The following is a 19593-nucleotide window of genomic DNA, read 5'->3' as shown; positions in this document are numbered from 1 at the left end:
GTCCCCCTAACACCTCCCCCCCCGCTTTCCCGAGGCACCCCAGGGTGTCACGGCCCCCAGTTTGGAAACTACTTTCATAAAATCAACTTCTTTTTTTTTTAACTACATGTATTACACCTTAAATCTCAGTTCCTATAAGGTTTTAAATCCTTCACCGGCAGTCGGGATCCTGGTGGTCAGCATTACCAACGTCGGGATCCCTGGCTGACAAAATGCCAGCAGGGGGGGCGAGCAAAACAAAGCTCTTTGCGGGCTTGCAGCGTTCTCCACATTGTGGGCTCGGTGGCTTGCTGCGCTCGCCACAGATTCTATTCCCACTCAATGGGTGTCATGGACACCCACGAGTGGGAATAGTCCTCGGCCCCCTGCCGGCATTCTGGTGGCCGGGATCCGGCGGCAGTATGCTGACCTCCGGGATGGTGACTACATCCCATTTAGATGACTATGTGGGAGTTTTATCATTATTATCCTATTTGTATGTAAAAAGTGTTGAAAGGGGAGAGCGCTACTGTGCAGATTCCATACTGTTCCTTCAGGGAGGCTTCACTCCCTGTACCAAGATGGCTGCTGACCCAAAATACTGCACATAAGTGCGGCGCCATCTTATCAATGTCTTAGAGCATCACAGTGGGAGACAGCAGGGACGTGCAGTCAGGGGAGGCAGGGGAGGCAGTGCCTCCCCTGTCATTCTCCCCTGTCATTAATGATTACAATAATATAAAGATACTCATGACACATATTCTGTGTCCTAAGTATGCTTTATATTATTGTAATGATTTTTACACTTTAAAACAGGTTACAATTTGTTTTGGAGGCACGGAGAGCGGTGCCTCCTGCGGATAATGACAAAAGGCCTGATGTGGGGGCGGGCAGGGGGCGGGGCCAAGGACAGGGCTGTAAAAGCCTATTACAAAAAGCATGATAAGCGGCACTAGTATGAGTGCCTCAGTGACAGGGGCGTGCTTTCAGCCCATATGAAAGCACGCCCCTGTCACTGCTGCAGATATGATTGGGCACCAGAATTTGAGGTCACCCTGTGGACCAGCCTACCGATGGCCAGCTAGACGCTCTGCACTTCCTCATGTGAGACCCTGGTGGCCTCTGCTCCCCTGACCCGCTCATCACCGCTATCTGACTTATCATCTCCCCGTCCAGCACCAGCGCCGGCGCCGCTCATCTCTCCTCTCCCCCCCACCCCCCGTCATCACCGCTGCGCTATGTGACTTCTCCGTCCCCGTTCATCACCATCCAGGTCATCACCGCTGCGCTATGTGACATCATCTTCTCCGTCCCCGCTCATCACCCCCCTTTCCCCGGTCATCACCGATGCGCTATGTAACTTACCATCTCCCCCGTCCCTGCTCAGCACCGGCTCCGCTCATCACCCCCCCTCATCACCGCTATCTGACTTATCATCTCCCCCGTCCCCGCTCAGCACCGGCGCCGCTCATCACCCCCCTCATCACCGCTATGTGACTTACTGTCCTCTCCGTCCCCGCTCATCTCCCCCCGCTCACCCCCCCCCCCCCGCTCATCACCGCTATATGACTTATCTCCTCCGTCCCCGCTCATCACCCCCCCTCCCCCTACTAGCTAGAGTGTGTGCCATGTCCCCCCCTCCCCCTACTAGCTAAAGTGTGTGCCATGTCCCCCCCTCCCCCTACTAGCTAGAGTGTATGCCATGTCCCCCCCCTCCCCCTACTGGCTAAGGTGTGTTCCATGTCCCCCCGCTGGCCCAACCGCTGGCTAATGTGCACAGCGACAGCGGCGGGAAGCCACAGACCCAGCGTGAATTGAGCGGTGCCCGGTGATCTCCTCCTCCGCCCTCTCTCAGACAGAAGCCCCTGCTTGGTGGCCGGCGGCTGTGTAGAGCGCACAGCCGCTCACGGCCGCGAGCCGCTCACCGCCCACCGCTCACCACCGCCGCCAGCCGCTCACCGCCACCAGCAACAACAAATGAGTCAGGTAATGTTCACCTGCTGTCACCCTCTCTCCCTGTCGTTACTGTCCCTGTCCCTACTGTCATCACTCTTCTCCCTGTCGTCACTCTGGCTGTCCCTGCTATCACAATTTCAGCTCATTCAGTGTGCTACAATGTGACTGTCGACTCATTCAGTGTGCTACAATGTGAATGTCGACTCATTCAGTGTGCTACAATGTGACTGTCGACTCATTCAGTGTGCTATAATGTGAATTTCGGCTCATTCAGTGTGCTACAATGTGAATTTCGGCTCATTCAGTGTGCTACAATGTGAATTTCGGCTCATTCAGTGTGCTATAATGTGAATTCCGGGTCATTCAGTGTGCTACAATGTGAATTTCGGCTCATTCAGTGTGCTACAATGTGAATTTCGGCTCATTCAGTGTGCTACAATGTGAATTTCGGCTCATTCAGTGTGCTACAATGTGAATTTCGGCTCATTTAGTGTGCTACAATGTGAATGTCGGCTCATTCAGTGTGCTACAATGTGAATTTCGGCTCATTCAGTGTGCTACAATGTGAATTTCGGCTCATTGAGTGTGCTACAATGTGAATGTCGGCTCATTGAGTGTGCTATAATGTGAATTTCGGCTCATTGAGTGTGCTACAATGTGAATTTCGGCTCATTCAGTGTGCTACAATGTAACTGTCGGCTCATTCAGTGTGCTATAATGTGAATTTCGGCTCATTCAGTGTGCTACAATGTGAATTTCAGCTCATTTAGTGTGCTAAAATGTGACTGTCGGCTCATTCAGTGTGCTACAATGTGACTGTCGGCTCATTCAGTGTGCTACAACGTGAATTTCGGCTCATTCAGTGTGCTACAATGAGAATTTCGGCTGATTCAGTGTGCTACAATGTGAATTTCGGCTCATTCAGTGTGCTACAATGTGACTGTAGGCTCATTCAGTGTGCTATAATGTGAATTTCGTCTCATTCTGTGTGCTACAATGTGAATTTCAGCTCTTCAGTGTGCTACAATGTGAATTTCGGCTCATTTAGTGTGCTACAATGTGAATTTCAGCTCATTCAGTGTGCTACAATGTGAATGTCGGCTCATTCAGTGTGCTACAATGTGAATTTCGGCTCATACCGTGTGCTGTAAGATGAAAGGGGCACCAGTACTAGATAGTATAAGGGGTTCTACTACACTGGACACGCCCCCTATTGGGTGACCACGCCCCCTCTTCTGGAGCGCGCATAATTGCATTCTTGACTTTTGCATACCCCCACTTCAAAATTTCCACTTCGATCACTATATATATATATATATATATATATATACACAGAGGGTAGGTGCGGCACTCCAATAAATTAGCCATGAAACTCCGTTAACCACAACGTTTCAATGCCTTTTATTTGTTAGGCATTTTCATCAGGATAGGATGAAAATGCCTAACAAATAAAAGGCATTGAAACGTGGTTTATTGTAGTGCCGCACCTACCCTCTGTGCATCGATTTCATTGTGAGGGCACCCAGAGCTATATTTGTCTAAAGTGGCTGTGCCGGACCCCTACCTGTCATCTATATATATATATATATATGTAATATATATCAGTGCCTCCCCAGGCAATGACCTCACCGCACGTCACTGGGAGACAGTGGGGGTAATTCCAAGTTGATCGCAGCAGGATTTTTTATACCAATTGGGCAAAATCATGTGCACTGCAGGGGAGGCAGATATAACATGTGCAGAGAGAGTTAGATTTGGGTGGGTTATTTTATTTCTGTGCAGGGTAAATACTGGCTGCTTTATTTTAACACTGCAAATTAGATTGCAGATTGAACACACCCCACCCAAATCTAACTCTCTCTGCACATGTTATATCTGCCTTCCCTGCAGTGCACATGGTTTTGCCCAATTGCTAACAAAAATCCTGCTGCGATCAACTTGGAATTACCCCCAGTAGTTTTTCACTAAACTCCTCAGAGACCTGAGATTATCAGAGATCCACAACACTTCCAGTGATCCTGCACTGCTATCTGTTGCATACATTCATCAGCTGGGGAGCCGAATGACACCCCTCTCGTCTCAACCTCCACTCAGTGAGAACCAGTGTGTAACAGTGATTATGTGGGATTCATATAAATATTTTATGCAATTCACAATATGAGCATTACCATCTTCGGAGTGTTGGAAAATTATTATACATTTTTACTTTTTATTTTTTGGTCAGATATAGTTTTTTTATTATTATTATTATTATTATTATTATTATTATTATTTAAAAATGTGACTGGACCCTCTTTTGTCATTTTCACCTAAGCTCACTTAAAAATTTTTATAAAAGAGAAAATTATCTAAAAGCAATTATAGAGTAAGACCATTTTCCTTACTGTGTAAGCTGCAGAACTAGGTGTCCTGTTAGTTGCCTTTTATTTTACACTTGTATGCCTTACTGCTATGTTTTGCTTATCGCACAGTGCAGTGCCGTTTCTAGCGGCGGGCGAGCCGTGCAACCGCACGGGGCGCCCGCCGCGGCACTTTAAGTGTTATTTCCCCCTCTCCTCCCTCTCCCCGAGCGCTCCTGCTCGAGGGGGCGGAGTTTCGCAAAATGACGCGTTTGCGTCGTGACGTCATGACGCAAACGCGTCATTCCACGAAGCCCCGCCCCCCGAGCAGGAGCGCTCGGGGAGAGGGAGGAGAGAAGCTGGAAGGAGGCGGCGGCGGGGGCGGCTGGCGCGAGGGACGTCCGGCGGCGGGATCCGAAGAGCGGAACATGTAAGTATATCTCTCTTCTCTCTCTCCCCCTTCCTTCCCCCCCACCACTTGACACCTGCCTGCCACACTGGGGATACCTGCCTGCCACACTGGGGATACCTGCCTGCTGCACTGTGTAAAATGGGGACACCTGCCTGCCACGCTGTGTAAAATGGGGGCCTGCCTGCCGCGCTGTGTAAAATGGGGGCCTGCCTGCCGCGCTGTGTAAAATGGGGGCCTGCCTGCCGCGCTGTGTAAAATGGGGACACCTGCCTGCCGCACTGTGTAAAATGGGGACACCTGCCTGCCGCGCTGTGTAAAATGGGGACACCTGCCTGCCGCGCTGTGTAAAATGGGGACACCTGCCTGCCACGCTGTGTAAAATGGGGGCCTGCCTGCCACGCTGTGTAAAATGGGGGCCTGCCTGCCGCACTGTGTAAAATGGGGACACCTGCCTCACTGTGTAAAATGGGGACACCTGCCTGCCGCACTGTGTAAAATGGGGGCACCTGCCTGCCGCACTGTGTAAAATGGGGACACCTGTCTGCCGCACTGTGTAAAATGGGGACACCTGCCTGCCGCACTGTGTAAAATGGGGATACCTGCCTGCGTACTGTGTAAAATGGGGATACCTGCCTGCGTACTGTGTAAAATGGGGATATCTGCCTTCCGCACTGTGTAAAATGGGGAAACCTGCCTGCCACACTTTGTAAAATGGGGATACCTGCCTGCCGCGCTGTGTAAAATGGGGATATCTGCCTGCCGCACTGTGTAAAATGGGGATACCTGCCTGCGTACTGTGTAAAATGGGGATATCTGCCTGCTGCGCTCTGTAAAATGGGGACACTTGGCTGCTGTAATGTGTAAAATGGGGACTTTTTTTATTTTTTCCCCCCTGTGGTGGGCGTGATGATATCAGATGAGGCCACGCCTTGTTGGGAGCGCGCGCGCCTCCGGCGCGCGCATACTTTTTCTTTTTATAGCTATAAGGGGGGGCGCATTTTTTTTTATAGCAATGGGGGGGGGGGGGGGCGCATTTTTAAATCTCGCACTGGGAGCCAAATTGTCTAGAAACGGCCCTGGCACAGTGTAACCTATGTAGTGCACCCAACATGGCTGCCTCGCCTGGTACTCTCTTGTGTAGAATAAACAATGCATGGTTCTGAACTCTCCTAATATATTTGTCTACCCAAATATGTGTAATTTCTTCACCTTTTGAGAGAATTTATTAATAAAGACAACTTCAAACAAAATATACTTAAAAATAAATGTCTATTTTTATTTTAAGTAAAATTTAGCCACTTCTGGGGCGTGACCTAGCTGGATATGGAGTAGGACGTGATCTCCTAGCTCCCCAGCCTAAATACTCCTGAAAAGTATCCTGCTGCCCTGAGTGTTTGCCCCCTGGGCCCCACACAACTGTCTGAAGGGCTACTGGCCACTCTGGGTCTTGCTGCAGGGTGTTTCTATGCCCTAATCCCTGGCTAGAAGAGTTTACAGGCACTGTGCTGTTCTGGCCGGGACCGGCCTGCGTGCAGCCGTCGCCATCTTGTGGATCTCCTTCCTGGGCTCGTGGCCCTGGTTGCACCCCCTGGCTGGTCTGACTTACCCTGCTGGCACCTGGAGGATGGACCGCGAGACCCTGCCGCTGATAGCGCCTGAGTGTCAGACCCCCTGCTGTGCTGGATTCCCTGCTGTGGAGCTGCCATCTGTTAGGGTCCGCCGGGCGCCATATTGTGTTTGGCGGAGGTCGCGGCCTGCGACCTCTCTCTGCTCCTGGCTGTCCGGACTGTCTGCCCCGTTCTCTCCTGGGGAGTGACCCGCGGCACCCGCTGCTCTGTGTGCGCCATGTCCTAGTCTCCCTCTGGTGCCGGATCTTCTACACGGAGCTGCTGGCTGTGGAGGGCTGTCGGGCGCCATCTTGTGATTGGCGGTGAGTGCGGCTCTGCTCCCGCCTGAACTTCCCTTGCTGCCTGCACTGCCTGATTTATTTGGGAGGCTACTCACCTTCTCCTTTACTGCCTGGGGGCGAAGTGGCTTGTGCCTGAATCACTGTGGGGCTCTGCTCTGTGGAAGGTCTCCACATTGTTATTATATTAACCCCTGCACCTGGAAAGGAGTGCAATTTATGTGACCCTGCTGCAGCTTGCTGGTCTTTGGTATTGATAGTGCTTGAGAGGTGTGGGGTTGTGTGGACTGGTGGTCCCTCTGCTGCATTTACCACCCCCACCCCCACCCCCCTCTCTCTTTCCTCTGTGCTGCATATTTTGATACTGCATTCCTACCTGTCCTGAGATTTATAACAGAACTTGCATTCATTCATTTGACCCTGTTCTATAAACCTGATGGTCCGAAGGCGTCGTTCTTCTGCTTAGCCCAATTTGCTCACGTAGAACGCACTCCTATTTCTCCTATCTCCTCTGCATCGTCGACTGCCCCCTCCTCTCCCCCCTTGTCCAGCATGGCGGAGACTGCTGAGGTTACCATGTCGCAAATATTGCAAGCCATTACAGATTCTGAGAAGTGGCGGAAGTTCATATTGACGTTTCGCTTATACGGCAGGATATGCAGAAACTCCGGGACAGAGTTGGGGAGACAGAGAACCGCATTTATTCGTTGGAAGACTCCTGTACACCTGTCCCTGCCCGCCTTGCTTCCCTGGAAACGGAGATGTCTGCGTGCAAGCTTAAATTGACGGACATCGAGGGGCGTCTCAGACGAAATAATGTTCGTTTTGTGGGCCTCCCGGAAAAGGCGGAAGGTTCTCAACCAGAACAATTTCTGGAATCCTAGCTGTTATCCACATTTGGTAAAAATTCGTTTACCCCACAATTTGCTATTGAGAGGGCCCACCGTGTTCCTACTCGCCCCCTTTCCCCGGGCGCTCCGCCTAGGACCTTCATCGCTAAGGTTCTTCACTATAAGGACAGGGATACTATTTTACATCTCACTAGGATTAAAGGCCCGTTGGAGCATGAAGGTCAGAGGGTGGCTGTGTTTTAGGACTTTTCGGCTGAGGTCCAGAAGTCCCATGCGCAGTTTACGCAGGTTAAGCAGCGGCTTCGTGCTCTTGAACTCCAATATTCTATGTTATATCCTGCTCGTCTTCTGGTGGTGTCCGGCAATCGCACCCATTTCTTCGATACGCCCAGGGATGCATCTGCCTGGATTGATTTACAACCTCCACCTCGTGCTGCCCCGCCCTGAGTGACTTTTGTTTGTGTTTTTTTGTTTACACTGCTTTTCTCTTTTTACAGCATCTATATTCTGTTATTTGGGTGCTGAATTTGTTTTTTTTAGGAATGTCTTTTGCCAGGGCCGTTGAATCTTTGTTATTGGCATGTTCCTGACGTTAGGCTGGGGACTTCATGTCCTCAAGGTTATGGGGTTTGGTTGCCCCGCAATTAGTTTTTCTTATTTAATTTGACTCTCTCCTAGAGTCAATATAATGTTTGGGGTTAGGTGTACCTATGTTTGGGTTGGCATGCGGGGAGGGGGGGCTGGGTGTTGTTATTTTTCTTACTTATGTTTTAAGTTTTTTTATATGTGCTTTTACTGTGCTGTTTGTTCAGAACGTGCTATGTTGTGTTTGTGTTATGATTGCGTGGGAGATGGCCGGTGTTGCGATGGAGTACCGATGGCTTGCTGTTGCCATACTTAAGGGTTATACGTCACTATGGTAAATGTTTTTTCATGGAACGTTAGAGGCCTTAATGATGGGGTTAAGCGTTCCCCAGTTCTAAAATATATCAAGTCCCAGAATCCTGGTCTAGTCTTTCTTATGGAAACACATCTTACTGGTAGCCGGGTTCTCTCGCTTAAGAAACCCTGGGTGGGGGTGGGCGTTTCACTCTACTTTCCATTCTAATTCCAGGGGGGTTTCAATATTGATTCATAAACATTTGAACTTTGCCTGTACTAAGGTCCAACTTGACCCACTAGGGTGTTATGTGTTCTTAGCTGGCACGATACAGGGTTCTGCATTTGTGATGCTTGCTATATATATACCTCCTCCATATAATTCTGGAATTTTGGTGAAGGCATGCGCCTTCATGCAGGAATTTCCCTCTGCCCCAGCTATATGTATTGGTGATTTTAATGCTGTTTTGAACGAGGCTGCCGATAATGGAGGCCTGCTGCCCAGAGTGTGGCTTCTGGACCCACTCCCTTTGCCCGCTTAATTTCTGAGCTTGGACTTGTGGATGTGTGGCGTCTGCGTAACTCTTCTGTCAGCTGTTTTTCCTGCTTCTCTAGTTCATATGGAGTATTTTCCCGTATTGATATGGCATTGCTTACACGCTCCCTGCTTCCCTGTGTGTCTTCAGTGAGATATTTATCCCGTGGGATATCTGACCATTCCCCTATACTGTTGTCTTTGTGTCTTGATATACCTAGGGGGGCATCATTTTGGAAGTTTAACCATTCTTGTCTGACCCTGATGGGTGCAGCCTCTGAACTAATTGTGCTTTGGGAGGAGTTTTTTGATAATAATCCTATATGTGATAATGCTCTGTTGGTGTGGGATGCTTATAAAACCTTCCTGCGAGGTTCACTAATATCTAGAGTTGCCCAGCTGAAGATAGCTAGCAGAAAATCTGAGGAGGAGTTGGAGAGGAGGAGTACTGAGCTCGAGCAGACCTATTTGCGTAGCGGCCTCCCTGCGGATTGGGTGGAATGGCTGTTTGTTCATAAGCAACTGACGGACCTACTCATTGATAAATCAAAAAGAAGTTTACTGTTCCGCGCCCATGATTTTTATATTCAGGGAGATCGGTCAGGAAAATTTCTGGCCTATTTGGCTAGGCAAGAGGTGCTCCCCGCCACTGTGCATAGTATCACGAGTATGTCTGGTGTTGTCTGCACTGACACCCTTTCTATAGCTTCTAGTTTTTATACCTATTTTTTAGACGTTTATAAATCCAGAGTGCAATATACGCCCTCAGCATTATCTGACTATTTTGATAAGATAGAAGTTCTTTCTCTAAACCCTGAGTCTCAACGATTTTTGGACGCACCCATTACGCTGGAGGAGGTTAAAAATGCCATTATGTCCTTTCCCAGTAATAAGGCCCCGGGGGTCGATGGTCTCCCTATTGAACTGTACAAAACCCATCTGGATTTTTTGCCCCCAAAATCCGTTTGATTTTTGAATTACTGTTGCAGGGTGGCACTCTTCCCCCTTCTATGGCGGAAGCACTGGTGGTGTTAATACCGAAGCCGGGTAAAGATCCCCTTTTTCTAGACTCGTACCGTCCTATCTCCCTATTGTCAACTGACATAAAAATTATTGCCAAAATTTTAGCGCTCCGGCTTAACACTGTGGTCCTGGAGATAGTCCACTGTGATCAAACTGGCTTCATGCCTGGCAGATCTACCACTGTCAATCTCAGATGACTATTTACGTATATGCAGTTGGCGGGGGATGGGCTGGACGGTGCGATAGTGGTTTCTCTTGACACTGCCCGTGCTTTTGACTCCGTGGAATGGGTGTATCTGTGGGGGGCCCTTGCCAGATTTGGGATAGGCCCGTATTTTATGTCCTGGGTTAAACTTTTATTTTCCTGTCCGGCTGCAAGAGTCGTGGTTAATGGTTTCACTACAGAGTCTTTCCTGTTGGCAAGGGGAACACGACAAGGGTGCCCTCTGTCCCCACTGCTTTTTGCTCTTGCTATAGAGCCCTTGGCTTGCGCTGTTAGGACTGCAACAAATATAGTGGGACTTAGAGTTGTGGGTCAAGAGGAAAAAATTGGTTTATATGCGGACGATATGATACTATATCTGAAAGATATATTCCCCTCTCTACCTGCTCTCTTAGACCTGGTCGGGGAGTTTGGATTTTTCTCGGATATTTGTATTAATTAGGGTAAATTGATGGTGTTCCCGTTAAGTTCCTCTATGTCACCTCCATCCTCTTATGATCTTCCCCTTCAATAGTGCACCCAGTTTTAATACCTTGGTATTCAAATCTCTCATTCCCCTAGAGATTTTGTCATCCTGAATCTAACCCCCCAGATTGATAATTTGCGCATGAAGTTGCGTATTTGGCAGAAACTCCCTTTAACTGTAACGGGTCGTGTGAATATTATAAAAATGATTATTCAACCCAAATTTCTTTATATACTGCAGAATGCACCAATTTATATCCCTGCCTCACAATTTTTGCTAATTTCCCGATATATTGCTTCCTTTATTTGGGGTGCTAAAAGGGCTCGTATTGCATAGAAAACACTTTGTAGACCTAAAATGGAAGGAGGTTTGGCATTGCCGGACATACATCTGTACTATTTAGCTGCCCAATTGGTACAACTTTATGAATGGGTTGCCCCGGGGGACTACGGGAACTTGCCGATTGCTCTACTAGATACGGCTGGGCTATCATTTTCTCCAATACAATTTTTACTAGCAAAATCTTCGTTGTCCTCCCTCCCCCCTTTATTGCAACAGGCTCGCAGAGTATGGTTGGTGACTGAGAAGTTGCTGGGTGACTCCACAGTGGACCCTTATTCTCCACTTTGGAATAATATAAATTTTTCCAAACTTTTTAGATTAGAGGGTAGCTCTATCTAGATCTTGCATGAGGTATCTGCAGTGGGACAACTTTATCAGGATGGGGTGCTCCATAGCTTTGAATATCTGTCCACTACTTACGGTGTTCCTAGACAACATTTTTTTCGTTATTTGCAGCTCCAGCATGCGCTGGCGGCACAGTGGCGGGGCTCTGCTCCACAACTCTCTGAGTCCCCTGTTCGTAAGATAATTCGGACTTTGCCTTCTCGCGGGAGGGTCTCGACTTCGTACTCCTTCCTTCTCTCCTCCTCTGGATTGGATGGGCTGACTGCCCTCCGAGCTAAATGGGTGCAAGATTTAGGTGCAATTGCTGAGGAGGATTGGATGCATATCCTGGCCTCCCCGCGTGCGGCCTCGGCGAGTGCTAGATTCCAGCAGATACAACTACATATTTTGCACAGGGTCTACTGGACTCCTTGCCGTCTGTTTAAAATTGAGGCTCGACTTCTGATAAATGTCTGAGGTGTTCTGCTCCGGCTGCTGGTTTCTGGCATTTGCTTTGGTCATGCCCATGGGTGAATGCCTTTTGGGAAAATATCACGGCATCTATAGTTCGCACGGGTGTCCAAATTCCGCTGATGACTCCGCGCATTTGCATATTTGGTCTCGATTTAAGAGAGTGCCTCGCAATGCACTCCTATCTTTATGTAACCATTGTTCTAGCATTGGCCCGGGTATGTATTGCTCGTACTTGGATGGCTCAGGCTCCCCCGTCATCTGCTGAATGGGTTGCTCTTGTGAATGCCTCTCTTTCCCATGAATGCTTTATGTATACTAAGCGAAACTCACTACTGAAATTTGATAAGATATGGGGTTTTTGGAGGAACTCTCAATATTTTATTGACCCCTCACTTTAAGTGATGGTTGTAAGTACTGCCTACAGTGGTGTGTTACTCCTGGCGTGGACCGGCTGACTCTCCACTCCCTTCCCCCTTCACGCAATATAGCATGTATTTTGTTCTTTTTGCTCTCTCCTATAATTGTATATGATTATTCTGGAAAATGAAGTGGATGATGCTTGATATCCACACTATATTATTACTGTACAAAGGAATCATTTGAAAAGCACAAATTTGATTTTGTAATGGTTTAATTGATATGTTTATTGTTATGTTTTTTTTTAACATTTTATTTTATGTTTTTTTCTCTCTTTTGGAAAACAATAAAAAAACACTTGATTCAAAAAATTTTTTTAGCCACTTCTTCTTCTTCTTCTTCTTCTTCTTCAAACTAGGAACGAAAAGGACTGAGCTGGTCGCAATGGCTGAGTAAGTCTGGAGCTACTCAGAAACTGCGAGGTAATCGTTACGAGAAAATTAGCGAAGCTTTCGTTAGCAATTCTGCTATGCTAAGATACACTCCCAGTAGGCGGCGGCTTAGGGTGTGCAATGCTGCTAAAAGCAGCTAGCGAGCGAACAACTCGGAATCACCCCCATAGTTTTTTTTATTATTATTTCAAAATGGGACTGGACCCTCTTTTGTAATTTTCACCTCAGCTCACTTTAAATTTTTTATAAAAGAAAAAATTATCTAAAAGCAGTTATAGAGAAAGACCATTTTCCTTCTCTGTGTAAGCTGCAGAACTAGGTGTCCTGTTAGTTGCTTTTTATTTTACCCTAGTATACCTTACTGCCATGTTTTGCTTATCGCACAGTGTAACTTATGTAGTGCACCCAACATGGCTGCCTCGCCTGGTACTCTCTTGTGTAGAATAAACAATGCATGGTTCTGAACTCTCCTAATATATTTGTCGCCTCAAATATGTGTCATTTCTTCACCTTTTGAGAAAATGTATTAATAAAGACAACTTCAAGCAAAATATATTTAAAAAATAAATGTCTATTTTTATTTTAAGTAAAATGTAGCCACTTCTTCTTCTTCTTCTTCTTCTTCTTCTTCTTCTTCTTCTTCTTCTTCGTCTTACAGTATGATGATGATTATTATTATTTTGTAATTATTCATATTATTATTTACTCTGCATTCTAACATAGGTACCGTAATTTCGGGCTAAGATTGGTCCAGCAATCTTACAAACTTGTCCGATAAGAGGAACAAGATGGCGGGAGCCTCATGACTCATGAAGAATCATCCTTCAGCACTCAGGAGAGGAAAAACCACCTTGTGGAGGAAACCTCTGGGGACCCATGGCTGAAGGACTGCCTGTCCCTCTAGGCATTAAGAGACTATGCAGAGTTTGCCCAGACCACCCGCCCACCCACTAACCTTGCCTAACCCAGTCATCCCTTCTGTCGCCTCAAATCTGCTATTTTGACATATTTACCCAGCCGGAGAAAAACGCATCTACACGTCAATGGTGAGAGAGTGAAGAAAGAGAGCAAGAGATGAATGGGAGTGGGAGGGGTGGGGGGGGGGGGGGGGCAGTCAAAAACCACCATAGCATTCATTTCTAATGCTAACAGGGATTACAACTGTACAAATGTAGCCATTTTCATCGTGGCTACATCTTACCGCAATTGTGTCTTGTTAGGCGTGACCGCACCTTGTATGTCTGGACGTCTAAGAAGTGTGTGCCCCATTCAAATGGATGGGAGCGGCAAATGCCGCAGCTCGGCATGGCTAGGCACAGGCACGCATAGCTGTGCCGAGGGTGCACATTTACCTCAGATGTAGCCATGATCAACATGGCTACACCTCAGTGACTTGCAGTGAGGTCAGTGGCTGGCGAGGCCATAATGTCCGCCGAATCCTGCAGATGACCCCTTCCGCCGCTGAGCCAATGCCCGCTACTGCCCCTGAGCCGATGCCCGCTGCCACTGCCAATGGCTTACAAACTTGCCCACCATCAACTGACACAGCCCTCCGCCACTAATTTGCATCTCAGTCCGATGACGCCAATGCCCGATGCCTGCCTGCTCATCATACTTGTGATATATTGTACATTTTTATAGAAAAAAAAATAGTGTTTGGGACTGGGAAGGGATTGGCAGGAGGACATGAATGCAATTTTGCTGTCCAGGGCTTCCATTAACTTAATGGAAAAAGGTCTGAATGGGTTAAAAAAAAATGTGTGAGGTCCCCACTCCTAAGTATAACCAGCCTCGGGCTCTTTTTGCCGGTCCTGGTTGTTTAAATACTGTGAAAAAAATTGGACAGGTGTTCCCCGCATTTAGACAACCAGCACCCGGCTCTTAGTCCGGTCCTGGTTCCAAAAATATGGGGGACAAAAGATGTAGGGGTCCCCCGTAACCAGCACCGGGCTCCACTAGCCAGGCAGATAATGCCACAACTGGGGTACACATTTATGTAGGTCCCTGTGGCCGTGGCATTATCCCCCCAACTAGTCACCCCTGGCTGGGCTTCCCTGGAGGAGTGGGTACCCCTTAAATCCCCCCTGGGCGGTGGGTGCCGGGCTGATAGCCATAAGTGTGTCAAACAAATGAATATTGTTTTTTTGTTGTTGTTGTATTACAAGGCCCAGCAAGCCTCCCCCGCTTGCTGGTACTTGGAGAACCTCAAGTACCAGCATGCGTGTAAATAACGGGCTTGCTGTTACCTGTAGTTCTACAACAACAAGATAACCAAATAAAAACACAACACACAGACCGTGAAAGTAAAAATTTATTAAAACACAGTTACACACTCACACATACTTACCTACATCCCTGAGAGACCTGGTTATGCTGCTGCCTGGGAGGAAGGAGCTGGTGGGAGTCCCCGACCTGGTTATGCTGCTGCCTGGGAGGAAGGAGCCAGCGGAACATGAAGGAGAGGGGAGAGCCACAGAGAGTTTATGCTGCTGCCTGGGAGGAAGGTGCTGGCTGAACACGAAGGAGAGGGGAGAGCCGCAGAGAGAGAGAGAGAGAGAGAGAGAGAGAGAGAGTGTCCCTGACCTGGTTATGCTGCTGCATGGGAGGACGAAGCCGGCAGAAGACAAAGGAGAGGGGAGAGCCGCACTCAGACGCTGCCACTGCTATGCATGTCCTTTGCCCCGTACAGCACTGCCAGTGACAGCCGGATGCAGTCACTGTCAGTGCTGCAGCTGCTGCCCAGTGACCAATCACAGCGACAGGGGCGTGCTTTCTGATAGGCTGAAAGCACATCCCTACCGTTCTGCGCCACTTGGGCAGGTGCTTCCATTACTTGTTTCAATGGGATTTTACAGCCCTTTGCTTGGCCCCGCCCCCTGCTTCCGGCCGATTACAATGCACAGTGGGAGGCACCATTCTCAGTGTCGCACAAATGTTTGTAAACAGTCATTAACAATCTAAAAAAATTAACATAATAAAAATATATACTTATGACACAATATGTGTCATAGTAAGTATCTTCTTTGTATTATTTTAATCAGGAATGACAGGGGAGGCACTGCCTCCCCTGACTGCACGTCCCTGCTACACCTGTAGTATTGGATAAAAACAAAAGTAATGTTTAAAGCACAATATAATTCTTTTACATCTCTTTACATTAATAGAAATGGATCAGCCTGCAATACTGGCACACTGGGATTTAAGCAGGCAGAGAGAGAGAGAGAGAGTAAAGGATTTAATTTGCAACATTATAGTCTCACCAAACAACTCCAAGGAGATGTCATGAGTGCAGCCGCACATAAAGGATTTAATTAGGAACATTATAGGCCCATCTAGACAGCGCTCTTCAAATATCTCCAATGGCCCATTTGCAGCCGCTTGTGGTTGTTAGGTAACGGTACTGTCCCAGTAGGTGTGATATTTTGTTTATATCCAATACTATGCTATCCCCAAGGTCATAAGTCATATATTATAATAGTCATGCTAAAAGTCTGCCGACGATTCGAATTTAACTGCTCTTATCTTTGTCCAGTCACTAACCTTCTACCAGTGTGCCATGCCGTGCCAGGCCTCTGAGGCATATGCAAGAGACAGCAACAGCAGAGTCCTGTATAGGCAGTTGCCATTATGACATCACAGCATGACCTCACACACCCCACCAGACTGGCTAAGACTGATTATTTCTGGTTTGAGGCCCTTGCAGTCTATTATGGAAAAAAGTTTACAGGAAATAGCGCATAATTCTGTTCCAATCAAAATGAGGGAATACTTAGTCCTTTAGTCCATTAAATACAAGGATGTAACCAAATTTTCTTTTTATCGGTTTCTCATTTATATATGGAATCCATCGTCCGTCAAAACGAAGATCCTCAAAATTAAAACCAGAAAATATAGTGTAGTATATTTGATATTTCTGGAGACACCCTCCACCAAAGAGTATAGTGATGATTATGCTGAATCCATATAACAGCTACAGCGTACCTAAACTCACATAGTGATGAGGTCACTTAGGCTCATAAAGGTATCTTGAGCTTTAACACCCAGTGTGAACCGACAAAATCAGATACTTCAACTTCGTCTTTCCCAAAACGAAAGACGTACCGTACTCACACAAGATGAAGTGGTTCAAAACACGTAGCAGTTATATGGTGTAGTACGTTTACAACACAGCAAGATTACACTCAAAATGTGCACAGGATATCAATATGCATAGGTACAGCCAGTGGTCGAAGTGGGGCGGTATACAGCGGTATGGTATACCGCCACGCCTTCCACTGACACGGAGATGAAAGTGCAGCAGGAGGCGAGGGAAGTGGCCATCCTGCTGCACATGATGCTCCCATCCCTGCTCAGCAGCCGGTGGCTGTGTAGAGCACTGTACTAGCTCACAGCCGCCAGCCACACACCGCTCACCACCGCCAGCCACCAGCCTCCCGACGCTTACCGCCGCCAGCCGCTCACCCACAACAAATGGCGGTCAGAGGGACCTCACCGCACCAAAGACCTCCTTATCACCGGCGCTGCCCATGGGTGCCTCCGCCGACCACGGTCAGGTAATGTTCCCCTGCTGTCACCCTCTCTCCCTGTCGTTACTGTCCCTACTGTCACTCTCTCTCTCCCTGCTGTCACTGTCGTCACTCTCTCTCTGCCTGCTGTCACTGTCGTCACTCTCGTCACTCTCCCTGCTGTCACTGTCGTCACTCTCTCTCTCCCTGTCGTTACTCTCTCTCCCTGTCGTCACTCTCACTCCCTGTCCCTGCTGTCACTCTGGCAGTCCCTGCTGTCCCTTTTGGGTGACCACACCCCCTTTTCTGGAGCGCGCGCGCATAATTGCGTCTTTGACTTTTCCATACCCATACTTCAAAATTTCCACTTCGACCACTGGGTACAGAGTTCCGAAACTCACACTGCAGTGTGGTACTTTAGATTTATCAAGGTATCTTTAAAACAAAGGCACCATATGTAAAAACCAGCAGTGGTGAATGGACATACATAAAATATAGAAAAAGCTCTCTGCCTTTATTTTTTATGTATGTCCATAGGGGTTACATAACAGTCTGAAACTCCTTCTGTCCGCAGGGGCTGTCTAGTTTCAGTTTCTGTTCCTGCTGCTGGTGATTTAAGCAAGGAATAGTTCTCCCTGCACTCTGGTTTTTGAGCCCTTCTCCCTCTACATGCTGATGCACTTGTCTGGGTTCAAGGTAGCCCAACACAACAGTGAGTTTAACTCCTTGAAAACCTTGTTCTCTACAGAAATTTTATGAATCATTCTGTCGCAAGTGTGTGCTTCCAATTTTGTCTGAATATTTTTTTAAGCGGCACTGCTACCATATGCATGTATATAAGTGGCATTGCTACCGTGGATATGTGTATAAGTGGCACTGCTACCGTGGGCATGTATATAAGTGGCACAGATACCGTGGGCATGTATATAAGCAGCACAGATACCTTGGGTATGTGTATAAGTGGCACTGCTACCATGGGCATGTTTATAAGTGGCACTGCTACCGTGGGCATGTACATAAGTGGCACAGATACCATGGGTATGAGTATAAGTGGTGTTGCTACCGTGGGCATGTGTATAAGTGGCACTGCTACCATGGGCATGTACATAAGTGGCACTATTACCGTGGGTATGTGTATAAATGGCACTGCTACCGTGGGCATGTATATAAGCGGCACAGATACTGTGGGTATGAGTATAAATGGCACTGCTACCATGGGCATGTATATAAGCGACACTGCTACCGTGGGCATGTATATAAGTGGCACTGCTACTGTGGGCATGTATATAAGTCGCACTGCTATCGTGGGCATGTAAATAAGCAGCACAGATAAAGCGATACTGCTACCGTGGGCATGTGTATAAACGGCACTGCTACCGTGGGCATGTGTATAAGTGGCACTGCTACCGTGAGCATGTGTGTAAGGAGCACTGCTACTGTGGGCATGTGTATAAGCAGCACTGCTACCGTGGGCATGTATATAAGCGACACTGCTACCGTTGCATGTGTATAAGTGGCACTGCTACCATGGGCATGTGTATAAGTGGCACTGCTACCGTGGGCATGTGTATAAGTAGCACTGCTACCATGGGCATGTGTATAAGTGGCACTGCTACTGTGGGCATGTGTATAAGTGGCACTGCTACCGTGGGCATGTATATAAGCGGCACTGCTTCTGTTGGCATTATTATGTGTGTAAGCGGCACTGATATGGTGGGCATGTGTATAAAGGGTACTTTAACTGTGGGCAATATTATTATTACTACATGCGGTGTAATGACAAGATTGCGCTACTGTGTGGTGTACTTTGGATTGGGTTTTTATTGTGTGGCCATGCCCCTTCCTTGTGATACCACACCTTCTTTTTGAAGGCGCGCACTGTCCCTTTATTAAGTATTGGAAAGAGGGCGCAAATTTATAGTTTGCAGGGAGGCGCCAAACACCCTAGCACTGGCCCTATGGTAGGGGACAGGATTTGCTTCTGTTTGTGTACATATGTTATGATTGCCAGCCACTGGCACTGGTTTTGCCTATTATTATTATTATTATCCTTTATTTATATTGCGCCACAAGGGTTCCACAGCGCCCAATTACAAAGTACATAAACAAATAATCAAACAGGAAAACAGCAACTTACAGTTGATGACAGTAAAGGACAAGTACAGGGTAAATAAACATAGTTACATCAGCAGATGACACTGGAATAAGTATCAGGTGGCAGAAGACTGCTGGATTTGGTGCAGTTGAAGATTATTAAAGTAAGAAAGGATAAGCACATGAGGGAAGAGGGCCCTGCTCGTGAGACCTTACATTCTAAAGGGGAGGGGTAGACAGACAGGGGTGACACAGGTGGGGTACATAGAGAGCCTATAACACTAACTATAAATATTTTGAATTGGTCCTGGACCACCAATCCAAGGCACCCCTGCAAGTGTCCTGAGGCACCCCAGGGTACAGTTTGAGAACCACTGGTCTAGTGTGTACCCAGCATAATTATTGCAGCTGGTCTGTGGCTTACAGTTCCGAGCTCCATTTCTGCAAAAAATGCAACAATGTAATTTGTGTGACTA

The 19593-nt window shown here is 47.6% G+C and overlaps 2 long non-coding RNA genes across 2 annotated transcripts in view; one reads left to right on the top strand and one right to left on the bottom strand.

The window, feature by feature from the left end:
• LOC134887327 (uncharacterized) overlaps positions 1-6375 on the bottom strand; it is a 100690-nt gene extending 94315 nt beyond the window's left edge. The window contains exon 1 of the long non-coding RNA XR_010171023.1: positions 6293-6375. This is a non-coding gene — a long non-coding RNA (uncharacterized LOC134887327). The remainder of the gene's footprint in view (positions 1-6292) is intronic.
• A 161-nt stretch (positions 6376-6536) lies between these two features.
• Positions 6537-13598, top strand: LOC134887316 (uncharacterized). The gene is made up of 3 exons (XR_010171021.1): positions 6537-6616; positions 12485-12548; positions 13242-13598. It is a non-coding gene; the product is annotated as an uncharacterized LOC134887316 (long non-coding RNA).
• Positions 13599-19593: the final 5995 nt, after the last annotated feature.

Source organism: Pseudophryne corroboree, chromosome 1 (genome assembly GCF_028390025.1).
Source record: "Pseudophryne corroboree isolate aPseCor3 chromosome 1, aPseCor3.hap2, whole genome shotgun sequence".
Lineage (NCBI taxonomy): Eukaryota > Metazoa > Chordata > Amphibia > Anura > Myobatrachidae > Pseudophryne > Pseudophryne corroboree.
This window is presented reverse-complemented; position numbering and strand designations above follow the sequence as displayed.